This window comes from Dermacentor andersoni, chromosome 3 (genome assembly GCF_023375885.2).
Source record: "Dermacentor andersoni chromosome 3, qqDerAnde1_hic_scaffold, whole genome shotgun sequence".
Lineage (NCBI taxonomy): Eukaryota > Metazoa > Arthropoda > Arachnida > Ixodida > Ixodidae > Dermacentor > Dermacentor andersoni.
This window is the reverse complement of record NC_092816.1, coordinates 129,898,203-129,917,242: the sequence shown is the minus strand read 5'-3', so window position 1 is coordinate 129,917,242 and position 19,040 is coordinate 129,898,203. Positions and strand designations below refer to the sequence as shown.

General features: G+C 43.3%; 1 long non-coding RNA gene across 1 annotated transcript; it reads left to right on the top strand.

Moving 5' to 3' along the window:
- Positions 1-2,535: 2,535 nt before the first annotated feature.
- LOC140216407 (uncharacterized) lies at positions 2,536-18,168 on the top strand. The gene is made up of 4 exons (XR_011893068.1): positions 2,536-2,656; positions 4,063-4,151; positions 12,342-12,401; positions 16,848-18,168. It is a non-coding gene; the product is annotated as an uncharacterized lncRNA (long non-coding RNA).
- The last annotated feature ends 872 nt before the right edge of the window (positions 18,169-19,040 follow it).

The window sequence follows — 19,040 nt, the reverse complement described above, 5'->3', positions numbered from 1 at the left end:
TTCAGGGACTCAGTCAAGCTGCCTAGAGCAGCTTTTAGCCCTGAAGACTACCCAGAATTTTCTGGTGAAATAAACTTTTGATTGATTGATTGATTGATCTACTTAGGGCAGGTAGTGACCACGGATCTGGATCATGAGACTGAAATAACCAGAAGAATAAGAATGGGCTGGGGTGCGTTTGGCAGGCATTCTCAAATCATGAACAGCAGGTTGCCACTATCACTCAAGAGGAAAGTGTATAAGAGCTGTGTCTTACCAGTACTCACCTACGGGGCAGACACCTGGAGGCTTACGAAAAGGGTTCTGCTGAAATTGAGGACGACGCAACAAGCTATGGAAAGAAGAATGATAGGTGTAACGTTAAGGGATAAAAAAAGAGCAGATTGGGTGAGGGAACAAACGCGGGTAAATGACATCTTACTTGAAATCAAGAAAAAGAAATGGGCATGGGCCGGACATGTAATGAGGAGGGAAGATAACCGATGGTCATTAAGGGTTACGGACTGGATTCCAAGGGAAGGGAAGCGTCGTAGGGAGGGCAGAAAGTTAGGTGGGCGTATGTTACCGAAGCTTTCCCTCAAGTCTAAATATTTTAAGGCAGTTTGTCGTGTGCGTATCATGGCTACGCACGCTTATATCGCATTCCGTTTCTCTACCACGGGTGCGCTTTAAAACCACGGCGCTGCAGTTTTTGCTTTTCTCTTCTTTCTTCTTCTCCGCCCTTAAACTGGCTCTCTTAACTGTACTACACGCAGAGACAAAGAAACAGCGCGCGCATGCGATCCCATAGATGAGATGAATATATATATATATATATATATATATAGAAAACTATCAGTCATAGCTCTCGTAGTATAGCCCACTGGGCCGTTTCCTTTTTTTTTTTTCGAAAGTAGTCCTATTAGAGTTATTATAATTACACGAAGGTATTTCGCCCTCATCAGCAGCAGTCCTTGGTATAGTTATTCTGGCGGCTAGCTTCCCACGCTATGCGTGCCGCCATCGCACCTGGTTAAGCTTTTCCTAGACGCTAGAGTTATGCTTTGTCCGCGCAACCTTGAGCGATCGGAAAGCGCGTTTCCCCCTCTTGGCCGGCGGAGAAGGGAGGCTTCGTTCCGGCCGCGAAGCTCTCCACATCTCTGTAAGGTGCCTTGTGGATGTCTCGTGCTGAAGATGCCCTCTCGGTGAGCGCATATTTCACCCCTCATCTTTTAAGAGGTTCAATACATACAAGCATTTGTCTAGCAAACCAGATTTTTTTTCAAGGGAATTTTCCACGTCTCAGTAATTTCTCTCGTCGTATTCGAGTGCTGATTGCCGTGTTATAGTTTGTTAACGAAGCTCTCCCTCAAGTCTAAATATTTTAAGGCAGTTTTCCTAGCCTCTAAAGCCGCTCGAGCTCGCTCTTCTCCTTGAGCGGCCATTTTTCCTAGAAAGTATGCCTTCCAACCACTCCGCCCTTAAACTGGCTCTCTCAACTACTACACGCAGAGACAAAGCAACAGCGCGCGCATTAGATCCCATAGATGAGATGAATATTTACAATTAGTATTAGGGTTATAATTATATTCGAGTGCTGATTGCCGTGCTATCGTTTGCTAACGAAGCTTTCCCTCAAGTCTAAATATTTTAAGGCAGTTTGTCGTGTGCGTATCATGGCTACGCACGCTTATATCGCATTCCGTTTCTCTACCACGGGTGCGCATTTAAAACCACGGCGCTGCAGTTTTTGCTTTTCTCTTCTTTCTTCTTCTCCGCCCTTAAACTGGCTCTCTTAACTGTACTACACGCAGAGACAAAGAAACAGCGCGCGCATTAGATCCCATAGATGAAATGAATATTTACAATTATTATTAGAGTTATAATTATATTCGAGTGCTGATTGCCGTGCTATCGTTTGCTAACGAAGCTTTCCCTCAAGTCTAAATATTTTAAGGCAGTTTGTCGTGTGCGTATCATGGCCACGCACGCTTATATCGCCTTCCGTTTCTCTACCACGGGATGCGCTTTAAAACCACGGCGCTGTAATTTTGCTTCAGAGACTTTCCTTCCCTCCCTTCTTCTCCACCCTTAAACTGGCTCTCTTAACTACTACACACCGAACAAAGCAACAGCGCGCGCATTAGATCCCATAGATGAGATGAATATTTACAATTAGTATTACACCGTAAAAAATTTCCGTAGTTTTACGGTCAAACCTGCCGTAAAATTTGCGTAGACCGTTCAGTTTCATGAAAAACGGCGGAATTCTACGTAAAAAAACGGACGTGAGCTCTGTTTTCGAAATACGGAGAACCGTCCGTAATTTCATGTGGAGGGCAACTGAGCATGTTAAGAGCGAAAAATCAACACGCAACGAATATAAAGAAAATACACGGCCCACGTTTACCAGCAGTTACATAATATCACCATGGGTAACGCTGCTTGAACATTATTCATAGGCGAATCGCAAGTACGCACACACAAACGGAAGAGGTTTCAGCGGTGGCGCTGCTTACCACCCTTCATCGCTTCTACACGACGGGTTGCATTTCTCCGCCTCAACAGTACAGAGTGGACAGCGGCTGGAAATGGCGGTGTGCGGTGGTGGTGTACCTGTTGCATTTGGGATTTCACTGAGAGAATAAGAAGGAATCGACGATGGACTGCTACGCAAGTAAGTGATCTAAGTGTCCTTTTTTGTTTTCGGTGCACGTCGCGCGTGCGAAATGCACCGCGATAGCCGGTGACGGGCTCAACTGTGTTGTGTGGGCATGCCCTGCCAATGCCCTGTAACGACATTCCCGCTTGGCCATGAGGATTGATAAAGCCGCGGCATTGCGAGTCTGTGATAAATGGTGTAGCGTTTGTTGTGCTGATTTCATATAGAGTACATTGAGACGCGTAGGCAACATCAGCGACGATGTCGTCTGTAGCAGTTCGTTATCGGCTGTATGTGGCAGCTGGTTTACTGACGTTGGCATTCCAGTTTTGCAACGTGTTGTGATGTGTTCTTGGCATTCCAAAATAAAGTGAAGTTACTGTTCCCCTTAGCAGTCTCTGACGGCGCGGTGTAACACTATGTTAGCCGTATTCGGCGACGCATTGCATCACAGCGAAATTCTATTTTTCCTTAAGCTTAGGACGCAGTGTGCTTGGCGTGCATAATCGCTGTGTTCATACCCGTAATTGAAAGACTGCTTCTGGAATTGAAAGTCTGCTTGTGTATGAAGACCTCATAGAGCATGTTGCATGCGATGCCCCTACATCACAATGAATGGACGGTGTAGCGTGCTTGCTGCCGTAACCTCGTGCGATCTGCAGTGTTAGGTAACACTGGTGTAACACGGTGCCTTGGAACACTTTGGGATCGAGCCCGAGCAATCGTGCGCGATCGCACTTGAAAGTGTGCGCGTGATACCCATTAAGGGTCGCTGGAGAAGAAATTGATTATTTTGCTAGCTGGTAATCGGCATCAGATGTTCCGCGAATTTTTGTTTTTGTTTTGTTTTTACTCCAGACAGCTACCAGGCTGACTATCAACGTTCTGACGCAATACGTCAGCATTTAACGTAATCTGGGAGTGGATTGCCACGTAAATTTTCCCCATCTGCGGCCGTAATTGTAAAGCAAGTGCATGTGATAAGTAATGTTTAACGTAACCTTGACACAGAATAGCGGTGCCCAAAAGTGTGTAATGGACATCCAAAGTTACAAATGTCCCAAACTGGTATAAAAAAATCAAAAGGTGTGTCAACAGTGATGTTAAAGGCTGGTTCTAATACTGACTGTCTCTAGTTGCGTAGACTAATTTTCAGCATAAAGGCATCAATACAATAATTATACTAAAATACATGTGAGTTATGTAGAGCAAAATGTCTGCTGTTTTGCCGAATAGAAGGTGCTTCATGAAGTCTTTTTTTAAATGAGTTGAACGATACAATTGAAGACACCAAACAATACCACAGCAATCGGTAATTCGGTGACAAGCTTATGTGCAAGAGTATTTGTATATGAAAATGTTTTTGCTTTACTGTGGACGACCGGTCTGAAAATACCTGATATTATTTGCTTCAATTGCAGCTATTGCACCAGTGAAGGATGTCTGTGTGCCGGTTCGTGCTCAGTTGTAGTGTGTCACAGCAGTCTGTCTAGTGGTGCTCTTTGTTCTGGTAAGCTGTGCCATTCTATTGTATATCTGTCTTGCATATGCAGTCTTAATAGACAGTGACTGCAAATGTTGGTGGAATGACGAGGCCTATGAAAGTAGAGTAATTTTGCAGATGCATTCAAAGGATAATTGATGTTTTTGTTTTCCTGTGGCAACAAATTGGTTCAGTATGAGCACGTCGACTTGAAAGGGATATTGTTTCATACTTGACTTGGTTGCACATATGAGTGGTGTTTAAAAAACACTTATAGTGCCAGAGTTCAACATTTGAGGCAACAGATAAAACACGCACCAATAAAATAACTGTTTGTCTAGTGTTGGCTTAATGAGTATGCAACAACACTGCACACTGATCGTTAGCACTGTCATGCATGGGCTCCATGGTAACTAAGATTAGCCACGAATAAGCTCACTGTGAGCTAGTGTTGAGCTAACTACAACAGGTGAGTATGCGATGATGTAATTAAGTACAACATTGGAAGACAATGTAAAATTATAGCCTGAGCTCGCAGCTGCGTTGCGTGGTCAGGCGACCAAAAGATATGAATATTAAAAAGGGAACGAACAATGCTACTGCCAGTACGAAGTGACAGCGTTGTACACAGCAACATATTCCCTTTGTCCTGTCTGTAGCCCTGTTCGGTTCCCTCCTAAACATGCACCATGCAGCCCAATTCAGAACGGTCCGGCAGGTTGATCTGAATACTTCAATTTGCCAAGCAGGTTAAGTGATGACACGCTAGCACAATGGGAGCTATTCTGAAAGTTATGTCTGCTATGAAAATGTGTCATGAAGATACTTCACTGCTAAAAATTTGGTGTACAACTGCGCAAAGCAGCATCAATAGCTATGTTGCTCCCCCATGTTGTGTCAAGGGTCTGTGCATGTTTTGTAAGATAATCCTTGAGTCGTCGGCCGGTTTGTCCTACATAATTGCGGCTGCAGGACAGTGGGATATTGTAAACAGCACCAACTGTAGTACCTATGAACTCCAGCACGTACATCTTTATGTAAACTTCACGTGTTGCCCTGGTCCGGTTAACATTTTGTACATGCCCAGATTGCTTGGCACTGAAAATAAAAAGGTAGTTTCAACTCTCTGAGCAATTTGCTTGAATTGATGGTTGCCTTTGTGTACAGATTTCATAACAGTCATAGGCTTTGGCTTTCTCGAAGTTGTCTGACCGGAGATGTCAGCTATGTTCAACTCCATTAAATGCTTCTTGGCAATGCATGCTAAAAGGCAGTGCGAACGCACTGTTAAAAACAAACATTGTACGTGGTTATGAAAGCTCCCCTCCACGTCTGGCTGGTACCAAGTGTTAAATGCGCTCTCCGGTGTTCCTGTAGCAACAACATGCTTCAGTGTTCAGGTGCACCAATAGAAAAGGTAAAAAACACCTTTGAGTGCAGGGAATAGCTCCAGCTCGATGCTCACCACAGAAAATCTTCAGGCCCAGATAGTGGAGCTTGCCTTTCAGTAGTAGTTTTGCTTACTTGAACATGTGTGGCACTTTGTAGGAGACATCAAAAGTTGCTCAACCACTTTAATTGCGACTTTTCACTGCTGAGAACACTGTCAGCTAGTCGTAAAACACTAGCTGCTGTAAGAACCAGCGTAGTAAAGGTATTCTGCTTCATTGGAAACTTTCTACCCTATATGACGTGAAGTAAGGCTACTAAAAGGGTTGAGTGATTTGTTTTCTGTCGTCTCTACAGTGCTAGATGAGCTCATGAAAGGGGGAAAACTACATTTCAATAGATGAAGTGCCAACAGAGACAGCACAGTCAGAAAGAACAAAGACTGGACAAGGTGCCACTTGCAACTGTTTATTGAGGTCAAAAGCACTGAATATATAACCATGGGGAGAGGGGGAAGAAAAAAAAAGAAGCACTGATTATGTGAATGTGCATGTGCAAAAATATGGAAGATGTATATGAAGGGAATCATAAGATTAACCAAAATCTAAAACTTATCTAAAAACATGCGTTCATTTCTGTAAATAGTCGGAGATGGTGTCAACACAGGCGTCCCCTCTTTTCTTAGTCTGGTTGGCCTCCAAAAGTTCACGTGCCACAGTGTCTTTGCTTTTAAACATGATTGTTGTATCAGGAAGCCTTGCTTCACGTAATTGCTTATTCTCATTCTCACATGCCTTGCAATGAAGCAGCAAGTTTGAGCCATAACCATTTTTGAGTGAAAGCTTGTGGTCCTGCAGGCGTTCATTAATACATCGGCCAGTTTGTCCGGTTTACTCCTTCCCACACTTCAGCGGTATGCAGTATACGACGCCTTCTCCGTACTTCACAAAAGGGTTTGTGTGTTTACTAGAACACTCTACTTTCTTAGTCATCATATCCAATCAGACGGCACAAAGTAGCAAGCTTTTGGGGCTCGGAAGAAACCACAGGAATTTTGTATTTCACGATGGCATGTTTAAGATTATGCGCTGCTTTGTGAGAACACGGTATCACCACTGGTTTAGCTTTCTTTTCCAATGTTTGACCTTCTTCACTGCTTCAGTTTCTTTCTTTTTGCACCTTTTTCAACGCCTCCGAAACTTTGCTCAAAACCAAACAAGGAAAGCCAGCTTTCTTCAACTTCAAAATCTGTTCGTCAAAGGTGTTGTGTGCTTTATGACAGCACATTTCTTTAAGGGTAAATTCAAGGCACATAGTGGCAATCGCACGTTTAACAGTCTTGGAGTGCATAGTCTTATACTGCAACAATTAATTGCAGGGTCGGTATACCGACCTCGTGCCCGCAAGGAATTTCAGCCGTATCCAGTGGCGATACCATATTCTCACGAAGTGGCGCGTAATCTTAAACACGTCGCCGCAAAATATAAAATTCCTGTGGTTTCTGCTGCGCCCCGAAAGCTTGCTACTTTGTGACGCCTGATTGGATCTCATGACTCTAAAAGTAGAGTGTTCTATTAAACATACAAATCCTTTTGTGAAGTGTGAAGAAGCGGTCGTATACCGTGGAAGTGTGGGAAAGAGTATATCGGACAAACTGGCCGATGTATTAGTGAACACCTGTGGGAGCACAAGCTTTCGCTGAAAAATAGTTATGGCTCAAACTTGCCACTTCATTGCAAGGCCTGCAGGAATGAGAATAAGCAAGTATGTGAAGCAAGGCTTCATGATACAACGATCGTGCTTAAATGCAAATACACTGTGGCACGTGAACTGTTGGAGGCCAACCAGATTAAGAATAGAGGGGATGCCTGTGTCAGCATGCCTGTGTCTGAATATTTACACAAATGAATGCATGTTTTTAGATAAGTTTTAGCTTTTGGCTAATCTTATGATTCCCTTCATCTTCTGTGTTCTCGCGCGTGCGCCTTCACACAAGCAATGCTTCTGTATTTTTCTTCCCCTTCTCCCCATGGCTATATATTAAGCTGCTTTTGACTCAATAAACAGTTGCAAGTAGCGCCTTGTCCTGTCTTTGTTCTTTCTTACTGTGTTGTCTCTGTTGGCGCTTCATCTTCTGAAAGCTCTGCACCAAGTAGCCCCACAACGTGTTCTACTGGAAAACTACCACTAGACAGTGATCTTCCATTTCTTGACCTCATTGTTTTCTTTGGTGAGTGTCATGTGCACTGCATCTATGCCCCGTCTTTTAAGGAGAGAATTCTGCCTTTCGCATCAACGCACTGTTCGGCTGTGAAGCTCTGTCACAGAAGCACGAAATAGCATCCTCAACAAGTTGAGGAGAACTTCTATACCCAGGTCTAACATTGGCCTACAGTGGTGTGACCACTGTTAGATCACATTCAGAAGGTCAGCCATAGTCTCAAGAAGACTTTTGGGAGAGCTAGAACATTTATTTGTCACGTCAAGCAATCTAGGTTAAAAAAGGTGAATCAGACCAGGCCTTGACGCAAAGTTTAGCAAGAGGCACATGCAGCAGTTCAACTGTGTGGTTGTTTACAACATCCTGCTGCCCTGCAGCTGCAACTAGGCAAGACAAATAGGCCTAATATTTATTTGTGTGTGTGTGTGTGTGTGTGTGTGCGTGTGTGCAATTAACCAAGTCTTAGCCTGCGCTCGTGTTGTTTGGCCTTCTCCCGTCTTTTCGTGTTGTCCCCAAGTAATCAGTCGGTGTCAGATTCTTATAGAATTTGCAGTTATGAGATTCATGCTTTGGAACATGATCAGAAGCTACCAAATGGATGACATAATCCCTCTACATGTGTTCGTGTAGATTAATGTGTCTCTGTAGTAGGGGTAGGGCATCATATACGCTTGTTTAGCACTTATGCACTTTTGTTTCCAGAGCTTGTGACACAGTGATTCAAACTATGTCTGTGAAAACGGTGCTGCACATTGCCAGGAAATGTTACAACACTTGTAGGTGAAGCTCGGTGTTGTGAGAGGTTATAGAAACTTGCTTTCAACTTGCTTTTTGCAAGTTTCTTGAGCATTTTTTAAAAATGCTTCTTTAATCCCGCATGCATTGTGTTCATGACTCGCTATGAAACTGTCATCAAATATGTCCTTTATGCCATCCGTTTCTAAAGATTACATGAATATAATTAACCCCTTGAGGGTCGATCTTTTTCGCCATGTTCGACCGCCCAGGGTCGATTTTTTTTATTCCAGATTCCAATTCTTAGGGACTTATTTTGAAAAAAAATTACCGTAATTTTTCTAGGGTGTCCGTAAAGCGAGAAAAAATTATTTTGTGTTGCTATATATGTACTCTTTATTCATGAATAACAATAATAAAAAAGGAAATAAACCTATAAGAGTAAAAAATTTTAATACATTGTTATAGTTCAAGGCTTTGAAAATGTGCACACGAGAATACTTCGCAAGACTCAAATGTTCCTGCTCTTACACTAATATGTACTATTATGAGCAATATGAAAGGGAACACAGGAACGCGTAGAAAACACCCTCAGACCCAGCTATATGGGTAATACGCAGCGGCCACCGTCGGAAACAAAGTGGAAAGGGGGACGCTGTTCTAACAACTGTTCGCACTCCCGCCATGCGTCTGCAAAGTGCGGAATTTCGCATCGCCAGCAGACAGTGATAACACTGTTCGATATTGCGTCACTCGTAACCTTTTGCGTCGAATCGTTAGAAAAAATAGCACTGTTCCGGACTTCGATATTGATTTATGGTAAACCTTCTAAACCGGGAAAAAATGGTCTTTAAGGGTGAGTTCAAAATAAGTTTATTGGCGCTTGCCGAATATTAAAGAGATATTGAAGCAAATGAAATAAGGCAATAGCGTTATCGCAGCTTATCCTCATCCTTTGTTTTGTTCGTTGGTGGCCTAATAATGCGTCATGCCACCGTCGACTTGAACGACGGCCTCCATTCTTTGAGGCAAAGACGTGTAGAGAGCCTCGATGAATGCAGTATCACGCTGAAGGCGCCTCCACTCATGTTCTATTGCTTCCCATAGTTGGTCGGAGTTCGCCAATTCTAGTGAGCTCTTCGAAAGGTTCACTCTCATACGGCCCCAAACGTGCTCCATAATGTTCATGTCAGCACCCTTCGCGCACCACTGAAGTTGCATTGCCCCTCGCTCTTCCAAAAGGCGCGCCACGTCCTCCGATGTGTGAACGGGAGACAAATCCTGCTGGAAAAAATAACACCCGTCCGGGTGCGGCCCGTTCAACACATAGGGGATCATCTGGTGCTCGAGCAGAGTGCAATACGCAGCACTGGTGAACCTCCCATCAGTTCTCACCAGTGGGCCTAGGCCTGCATGGGAAATCGCCCCCCAGACGTTCACAGACATGCGTCCACTGGCGGCCACCTCCTGGATATTCTGCGGACTAAAGCGTGTGTTTGCGGTCCACCACACTCTCTTTCGTTGGTCTCAGCGGCTCGAGAACGTGGACTCATCAGAGAAAACTACATACTTCTACCCACTCTCGCTCCAGCTGCGGTGTTCAGTAGCGAACCTCAGGTGAGCCGCTTTGTTGGCTGCGGTGAGCAGAGGTTCCTGTGCGGCGATGCGACTTCGCAGTCCTGCTTCTCTAAGCCTTCATCGTACCATGCTGTCGCTCAAGTTGTTCAAGCCAAGAGCACCTCGAACGTCCTTTGCACTTTGAAATGGTTTGTCCCTGACGGCAGCCACGATGCAAAGGTCTTGGTCGTTCGTTGTTGACCGGGGTCGTCTGCGGTGCGGCGCATCGTTTATGCGTCCTTCGTCTCGGTAAGCCTGGATAATCCGGTTGACCGTTTTCATTGGGCGGCTTGTCACGAGAGTAATATTGCGCTGCGTATAACCTCTTTTAGACATTTCTATTATATCTTCCCGCTCTTTAAGAGGCACTCGAGGCATCTTGAGGCTACAAATTCAGAGTTGACTGCTCTGCGTAGGCCACTGCAGTGTGCGACGTGAATTTTTCTGAATGAACTTCGTGCAACAAAGTTGCACGAGAGACAGTTTGTCAATGTTCTATTCCTCTGTCGTCATTGGTTCGAGCGTCGCCGCTGTTCGAGGTGCCACTGACAACAGAGTGTGTCGATTCAAATAAAGAATCGGTTTGAAATACAAGGCAAACTTTTTCTCGGAGTACTATCAAGCGGTTGCACGAAGAAAAAAAGAGAATGAAAGAAAAGAATGTAAATCGGTGTAAGTCACTGGCGACGACCACCGTCTTATCGGCTGTTGGACGATCCATGACGTAAGCTGCTCCTTTATAGAAATGCCAGCGTGGTGGGAGTGCCAACAGTTAGTGGAAGAGCGCTCTCCTTTCCCCCTTCGTTTTTCACAGCGCCATCCGCATATCGCTCCGAGTCTGTTTCAAGGCCACGTGTTCCTGTGTTCCCTTTCATATTGCTTATGATAGTACATCCATAGCGTAATCGAACTGTGTAGGTGCACGCACTCAAGAAAACTATGGGGTTGTGTGCCCATCAAAAAAGCAAAACGTGTGACAAACTTCCACTAATCTTCATCTTATCGCCAACCAGATGCAATTAGTTTTCACGAGTCTCAAAAAAAGAAAAAGAAAGGAGCAACAGAAACGCATGCACGGCAGCATCCTTCTATGCGCACCCCTGCGAGCACTAAATGAGCGAGAAACAAGCAGTAGCCTTTTGAGCGATTAGTAACGAGATAGCCATCAGTTTTGCAAGCACAAGAAGCCGAAAACCGCCCGAGAAAACAAAACCCAAACCGCCACCCGCCCACGCGCACGCCAATGCCCAAGCGGTAGTACGTAGACGCGCAGGAGCAAACTAGCGCTATAACAAACCATGCAACGAAAACTGAGAGAACGAGGCGTGCAAAAGAAATTTCCTGTATTTCCACATAGTGGCAGCACATGACAGAAAAGGTTAGGAAATTGTTGCGCTTTTTAAACCTACAGACAGCGCCGTAAATATACGGCTTCGACCATTTTTGTACTTCGCGGTGCGGTATATTTACATCATTGACCCTCGAAGGGTTAAGGAGTCATGCTCCTTGAAACAATTTCCCGTAACATTGTAAAATACCACCTGAGGGTCTTGCATCTCTTACATCTGCTGTTTTTCACATCATAATTTAATAAAACTGCATTTAGTAGCTGCACAGCACAGGCCCCATTTTGTTTTATCACACTTCTTTGTCTTTTCTCCCCGTGCCCCAGGTCTTATTTCAACAACTGCTATCTGCAGGCTGTCATAAAATTGCTTCAACATTGTTGACAGATTCCAATATTTTTTTCGAACCATTCTCTCATGTGATCTAAAGAAAGTTAACTTGATTAGCCTGACATGAAGATGAATTCGAAATAATTTATTTATTGTACTTGCTTGGTAGCACTGAACTGTTTCTTTAATCAATATAATACTTACAATTCACCTTTGTATTGCTGGGTACCGGTAGAGATATGGTTAGTTATTCACCAGAAAGGATCCCGCATTTTCCACCTTCTTAGTGTACGTTAGACACTCACTTGTTGCACTTCACAAAGAGCAACTTGTGGTTGCTGGGAAATAAAGATTTACTGAGAATTTTCATGCTTCCAATTTGATTCTGTGTATTAGCATGTATTTCATAGAGTTGAGGCTCCATAAAAGTACATTCTGTCATTCAATGTCTGTGACATGGTTAAGCAGGTTGACCATATCTTATTAGAACTTCCTATGTTGTGGGGCACTTGTTTGAAACTTAAATTATGTGGTTTGGTGCTGTCAGTGTAAGCCTAATGTCGTTTTTTGTTCTCCCAGAAAGGACGCAAGCATTGCTGAGGAGCCATTTGACCTGCCGCCACACTAATATTGTATTTGGTAAGGTCTATTACAGATCTTATTTCGTGTAGTATGTGCTGTAATTGTGTACAATATGTTCAAAACTTCAGTAAGTGGGCTGTTCGACAACAGGTGTTTACAAATTAATAATTATAAAAGGTGTTCAAGGTCATTAGTGATACAATTGCTGCTCACTGCTGAATTTTTTTCCGAATTAAATGATGAGCCATCCAGCAAGTGCGGCTCTCCTGGCTAATTATACAAACTTTCAAATACGGTTAATTTTTTATCACAAGTGTACAGCAGTCGGGGACAACTGTTCACAGCGGCAATTTCATAACATTTACTTACATGCAAAAGTGAGTCAAAGGTCAGGTGTACTTATGAAGTTTTATGAAACAAGTTCATCATCATATTGCTTACTTCATTGAAAAGTTTTTCGCGGAATTCTCACTTCTATGAACAGATCAACAGTTGTCGAAAGATGGTCGTCTCTATAGCCAATGTTTGGGCAAGAGGCTTGTCTTTAGCGCACTAACAAGAGACTTCTTTGCCATGCAGCTTGAGCTGATCAGTATGAAGAGATTACATAGGATAGGAACACAAAGCATTAGTGGGCCTCTTCGGTTATCAGTCCTTGACAGTCCTGGACTGCTTAGCACTGCTGTCCCGCATTCGATTTTCTCAATCAGCTTTGGAAGCCCCATCCACCAGTCCGAGAGCAGCCAGTATCGCATTCGTTTTACCAGAAGTCACAGACTCTGCGGACTCTCAGAGCTGTCAGCAGATATTTGTTCAGACATATGCAAGTAGCTAGCAGATGGCGGCTATCTTAAAAAGATGCACGTGGGCTTGATGCCATGTTTTAAAAGAGGCTGTGTGTTTATGTGTACTTTGCGCGTTCCAGACAGCAAATATCATGCGCTCAGCTATTGCTTCCGTTAAATCGATGCTTCGTGTGCCATAATGCGATGTTTTCATGAGTGGTCTAATTGCTGCAACCTTAGTCCTTGTGTTTTTTAAGACAAAGCACAGTGATCAGGCGCAAATGCTTGCTTTTCTTGATGTGTTTCGTGAAATCTGTAATGCTCATTGCTATATGCATAGTAAACAGGTAGATTTCGCTTTTCAGATGAGTGAAACTGGTGGACGAGGAAACGTATCATATTGCATGTAGATATTTCATGCTGGTAGCTGGCGTGGCATACAGGGTGTTTCACGTAACTTGAGCCAAACATTGAATATATGCAAATGCCACGTAACTGGACAGAACCAAGGTAATGTTGTTTGCCCTCGCTTCGAGATGCTCATATTCTTTTCATTTTGCCAGATTAAATAATTAGTATTCGGTAATTAATGAACTTCTCAAATATTATGGTTAATACATGCTACATAAAAGTGTTTTTCCTAGCGTGAAAGAAGCCTGCAAATACACACTAAATCGATGCGTGACTGTCCATTCGCAGCACTTTGCGTGTATTCGCGAGCTTCTTTCTCGAAAAAACACTTCTACGCAGCATGTCTCGAACAACAGAAAGCTGTATGGGGAGCTTTTCATGTTGCTCTCCAATTTTCTCATGGACACTTCTAATCTAATTATAATATTTGAAAAGTTGATTAATTAACGAAGATGAAATATTTATTTTGGTGGAATGAAAAAATATCTGTGTATCTCCAAGTGACAACAAACAACATTACCTTGGTTCTGTCGAGCTACGTCACATTTGCATATCTTTATTGTTTGGCTCAAGTTACGTGGGACAACCTGTATAATCAGAGCTTCACCGATTGCTGTTGACATGTGTGCTGATCCCTTCTGTTAACCAAATTCGAAATTTTGCTTTTGGATGTGCAGGATTAGTAGACAGTGTAGACGTGCTCTGTCCTAGACACACGTCAGGCCTTCAGTAGACGGTTTCACGAGCTTTGAGGATATCGGCCTGTGCTTTGTGGGTGAACTGTGATGTGGCATAACCGTGTTTTTGCTTATTTTTGTGTGGCAATGACGCTTAAATTTACAGGAAATGAATGAGCTGGCTTAAATACAGCAGTTAAGGGGCCCGAAGAGCGAGAGCGCGATGTAAACTGAGCTTTGTTAACATGTTCAATGTGCTCAGGCTGCGATTCCATTATGCAAGCTTTATGGTTGTGTCGGCGACATGGCCTCTGAGACTGCACCATTTTGATGACGACGCTACTGAATTTGCTGGGTAGGGTGCTATCTACAAGTAGCTAAAAGCACGAGGTCACGAGATTGAATCTCGTCCACGGTGGCTGCATATCAATGGGGGCAAAATATGAAAACACCCATGTACTTAGATCTAGGTGCACGTTAACGAACCCCAGGTGGTCGAAGTTTCCGGAGTCCTCCACTACGGCTTGCCTCATAATCAGAAAGTGGATTTGGCACGTAAAACCCTATTAGTTTAAGTAGCTAATAGCAGACAACAGCAGCCAGGAGAGCGGCTTCCAATCACGGTGCTTTCAAACAAAACCTCGGACAGTCTCAGGCAGCGGGATCACATGACTGTGATTCGCCCTTCTGTCAATGCTAGCCAGACCAGAAGCCGCAGGTGGTTTGCGGACAGTCTGGGACTGCATAATTGAAGGGGCGCAGTGCTCTCACATACATTATGTCCACTGCGGCATGAAGGCCCTTCCTAGTAATCTGTAAATATATATGGCTTGCGCCAACTGACTCCATCCTATGCTTGCATATTTACAAATTTCGTCATGGTGCCTAGTTCTTTACCGTCCTCAACAGTGCCTTTTTTTAAAATTTATTATGAATATAATTTTTTGCCGTTCCGTTGCTTGTTGAGCAAGCCTTCATTCTCAAGCTCCATTTTTATCATGCCAGGTGTCAGTCTCTGTTAGTTTTAGCACAATGCAATGATGGTACTTTTAAGACTAATGGTAAGCTATAGATGGTGACTCAGTAATGTGTGACTTAAGTCTTCTAAACAATTTATAGTCTTTAAATTTTCTTCTACTGATCCAGGACTCCTGTGACTAATTGCCTTAAGTAACATACTTCATTGCCTTCTTGCCCTAGAAAATATAACTGGTGCCTTCTTGCAGGCCTTTAAAGTGGCAACATGTGTACTGCAGACAGTAGGGCATGTTCCGAGCCTGGCGAGAATGAAATTAACCTTAGTTTTCCAAGAAAAAAAAAGGTGTCTGCAAAAAACAATATAGAATGACCTGTTTAGTTAGAAGCATTTTCCCTGGATTTTACCGAATGTGCATTTTGGATAGACCCGAAGGAAATAGTGTTGTCGCTGCGGCTTTAAAAATATTTTGTACCAGACTGCAGGCCAATAGCATTAATTCCAACCAATTACCTCAGAGTATCCCCACTACGGTATAAAGAAGGAAAATTTTGGAACGAAACATTGCACAAATTGACCAAAGTTTTTTTTCTTTGCATTTACTAACAGCGCAGAATTTGGCCATCCTGTTGCCATGAGTCGTAGAAATTTGAGCAAATAGCTCTGTCCTGATTGGCTCTCAAAATCTACGGGAAGTGCTCATGTTTAGGCATGTTAATGAATTACTCTACTTTAAAATTTTTAGTAGAGGCTGGATTCATTTCAGAAATTTCCCGAATTAGGCGCATTCACATGAAGCAATGCAATCTGGAAAAATATGTTGCATTATTTGTTTCGTTATGGGATTGCAAGTCAAGAAACGGACAGAATAAACAGTACTGCCTGCCAGAGCCATGTATGGGGTCTAGGCATAATTGCAGGCTTCTTAACAAAAAGGGCAAATTTTTCGGTGAACACAGTGCAATATTGTAACTTTTTATGAAGCTGGGAAGGGTATGTTGATGCATTCACGACCGTAACTTTCAATTTTCACTGCTTGAGTAAAAAGAATATTACACATTGGTACTTCTTCTGTGACACAACAAACCATATCCGAAAGGGGCTGACAGCTGTCGTGGCACAGTTGTGGTGCAAGCATGGTTTTTTGTATTGTTGCTATTGTTGCTATTCTACCAGCCTGTCAGCTGGACAATATCTTTGGCTTGCTTGTTCTGCGTCGGAAGTAAACAACATGCATGGTTTGCGCTTGCTTGAAGAGTGCTTCATTGTTTTGGGAAACAGTAAAATCTGCAAGGTTGTTTAATGGAGCAATGGAGCAGTGAAAGTTGAAAGCTATGGTCTGCAGTATGTGGCCATGGCAGCTCTACCTAAATATGGGAGATGTAATCTCCAAATGTCATAATGTGCACGTGACATCTTTGGCTGTTCCAAGCAAACCATCAATTGACTTGGGTCCTTTCTATCTGAAGCTTTTTATGCTATAAGGCTACGAATGAATATATATCAACATGGCTGAGTCTGAACCATTTCTTTTGACAAGAGCACTTGTAGGGACAGTTGTGAATATGAAATCATTGTTTATCTGAGTAACAATAGTGATGATGATAGTAAATAATTGAACAGCCTTAATTGATTGGTGCTTCTTTCTTTTCAGGCAAAGCCGAAGGCCTCTGCAAGCAGCCAGTCATTCCAAGTCTCAACCAATCCTTCCTCTAGTCAGCCAATTTCTAGTGTCTATGCGGAAAGGACTTGCGCAAGAGTGGACACGGGACACTAAAAAGGCGACAAGGACAGGCGTAAACTTCCAACCGGTGTTCATTACAAAAAGGTATGTATATGTACTCTTGCACACTTGATCATAATCTGGTACAATCGTGCAAGTCAGCATGGTCATCACAAATAAACGAGTGCACCAAGGCCTAAGGCGGCTTCCCGCATACAGACCCCAGATATTCAAATTCTTTAACAGTCAGTGCTACATATAGGGATGGCTTGCTAACGCAGTTGCATTCTGCAATAGCCGCTGCCTCAATGATGAGTCTAGTGTTTTCTTTCACACTGCTTGCTATTATTTCTGTTTTTTAAACAGTCGATGACATCTGCATTGGGAGCAATGGATTCCAAGGAAACCTTCTTTCCCTTTTTGTACTTTCCGATTATGTTCCTGTAGTCTCAAGTTTAGGGAACTTCCCATTTGGCCCACGTAACGCTGCCCGCAGGAAAGAGGTATGCTATACACTATTCCTCTTGAGCATTTGATGAAACCCTTTCTGTGCACAATGTTGCATGATTTTGATTGTCTGCTGACAGGGCTGGTTTTGGCACATAACTCAGCTTGCGGGGCGTGGAAGAAATGACCAAGACTGCAGTCCTTTGGCTTATTTTCTTTAGTTACACCTATGTGATACTGTTCGCAGGAATCTAGCAGTCATCCCATACATTCAGGCTATCTTGCATAAACTAAAGAAAATAGGCCAAAGGGCGGGAGTATAGGTCGTTTTTCCCGCACCCTACAAGTTATCTCAGTTATGTGCCAAAACCAGCCCTGTCAGCAGACAATCAATTTCATGCAACATTGCTCACAGAAAAGCTTTCGTGAAATGCTCGGGGGGAGTAGTGAATAGCACACCTCTTTTCTGTGGGCAGCGTTACGTGGGGCAAATGGGAAGGTGCCTAAATATGAGACTACAGGAACATAATACAAAAGTACAAAAGGGAGAGAGGGTTTCCTTTGAATCCACAACTCCCAATGCAAATGTCATGCACTCTGAAAAAACAGAAATAATAGCAAGCAACGCACAAGAAAGCACTAGGCCCATCATTGAGGGGGCAGATATCGCGTAAGGCAACTGCATTAGCAAACTATCCCTAGCGTTGACATTAAAGAATTTGCATACCTGGGGTCTGTATGCGGGAGGCCGCCTTAGGCCTTGGGGCGGCTTTAGTGTGCTCTTGTAACTGATTATGATCAAGTGCACAAGAGTATTTATACATGCCTTTTCGTAATAAACACCAATTGTAAGTTCGCACCTGTTCTTGTCACTTTTTTAGTGTCCCGCGTTCACTCTTGCGCTGGTCACTTTAGCATGGAATACCAACTAGCCCGGTCTCACACCCTGCTTTTTTCAGTAAAGCAGAATAAACACAGGTTTTTTCAGATTCAAGTGGCTTGTTGTTTCTCGAACACAAATCTGTATGTATGCTGTGTACATGTTGGGTGCAGAACCCAAGTGCAACATGACAACACTGACACGAAGAATAAGCGGTGTAGAAAACAATGACACTAGGAGGAAACATGCAAACACAGCACGTTCTGTGTGGTGTATTTCCTGTGTGCTATGATTTCTGCCCCATTTCCAGCTATATCTTAAATGATGTTGCACGTTATCCACATTGTAATGTACGACTTGGGTGGTTCATTGCCCAAAATAACTTATTCCAATAAACGAAACAATTTGGCTCGAGAACACGACCATTCAAGTCCCCGTTTCTTCATTACCAAAGTACGGTCATGTACTATAATCGCAAGTACGGGGCTCAATTTACAGCATTTCCGTTTTACAGAACTCACCGTTTTTCTTATTTGCAAAATACGGTCAATTCTGTGATCACAACTACGGAGCTCACCGTTTTCCATTTAACGGAAATAATTTTTACGGCCTGTCCGTTCTACGGAAACACCGTTTTCCATTTAACGGAAATAATTTTTACGGCCTGTCCGTTCTACGGAAAGACCGTTTTTCATTTAACGGAAAAGTGTCCGGCAACGTTTTACCTGCAACTTTGACCGTAAACTGAAGAAATTTTTTTTACAGTGTAGGGTTATAATTATATTCGAGTGCTGATT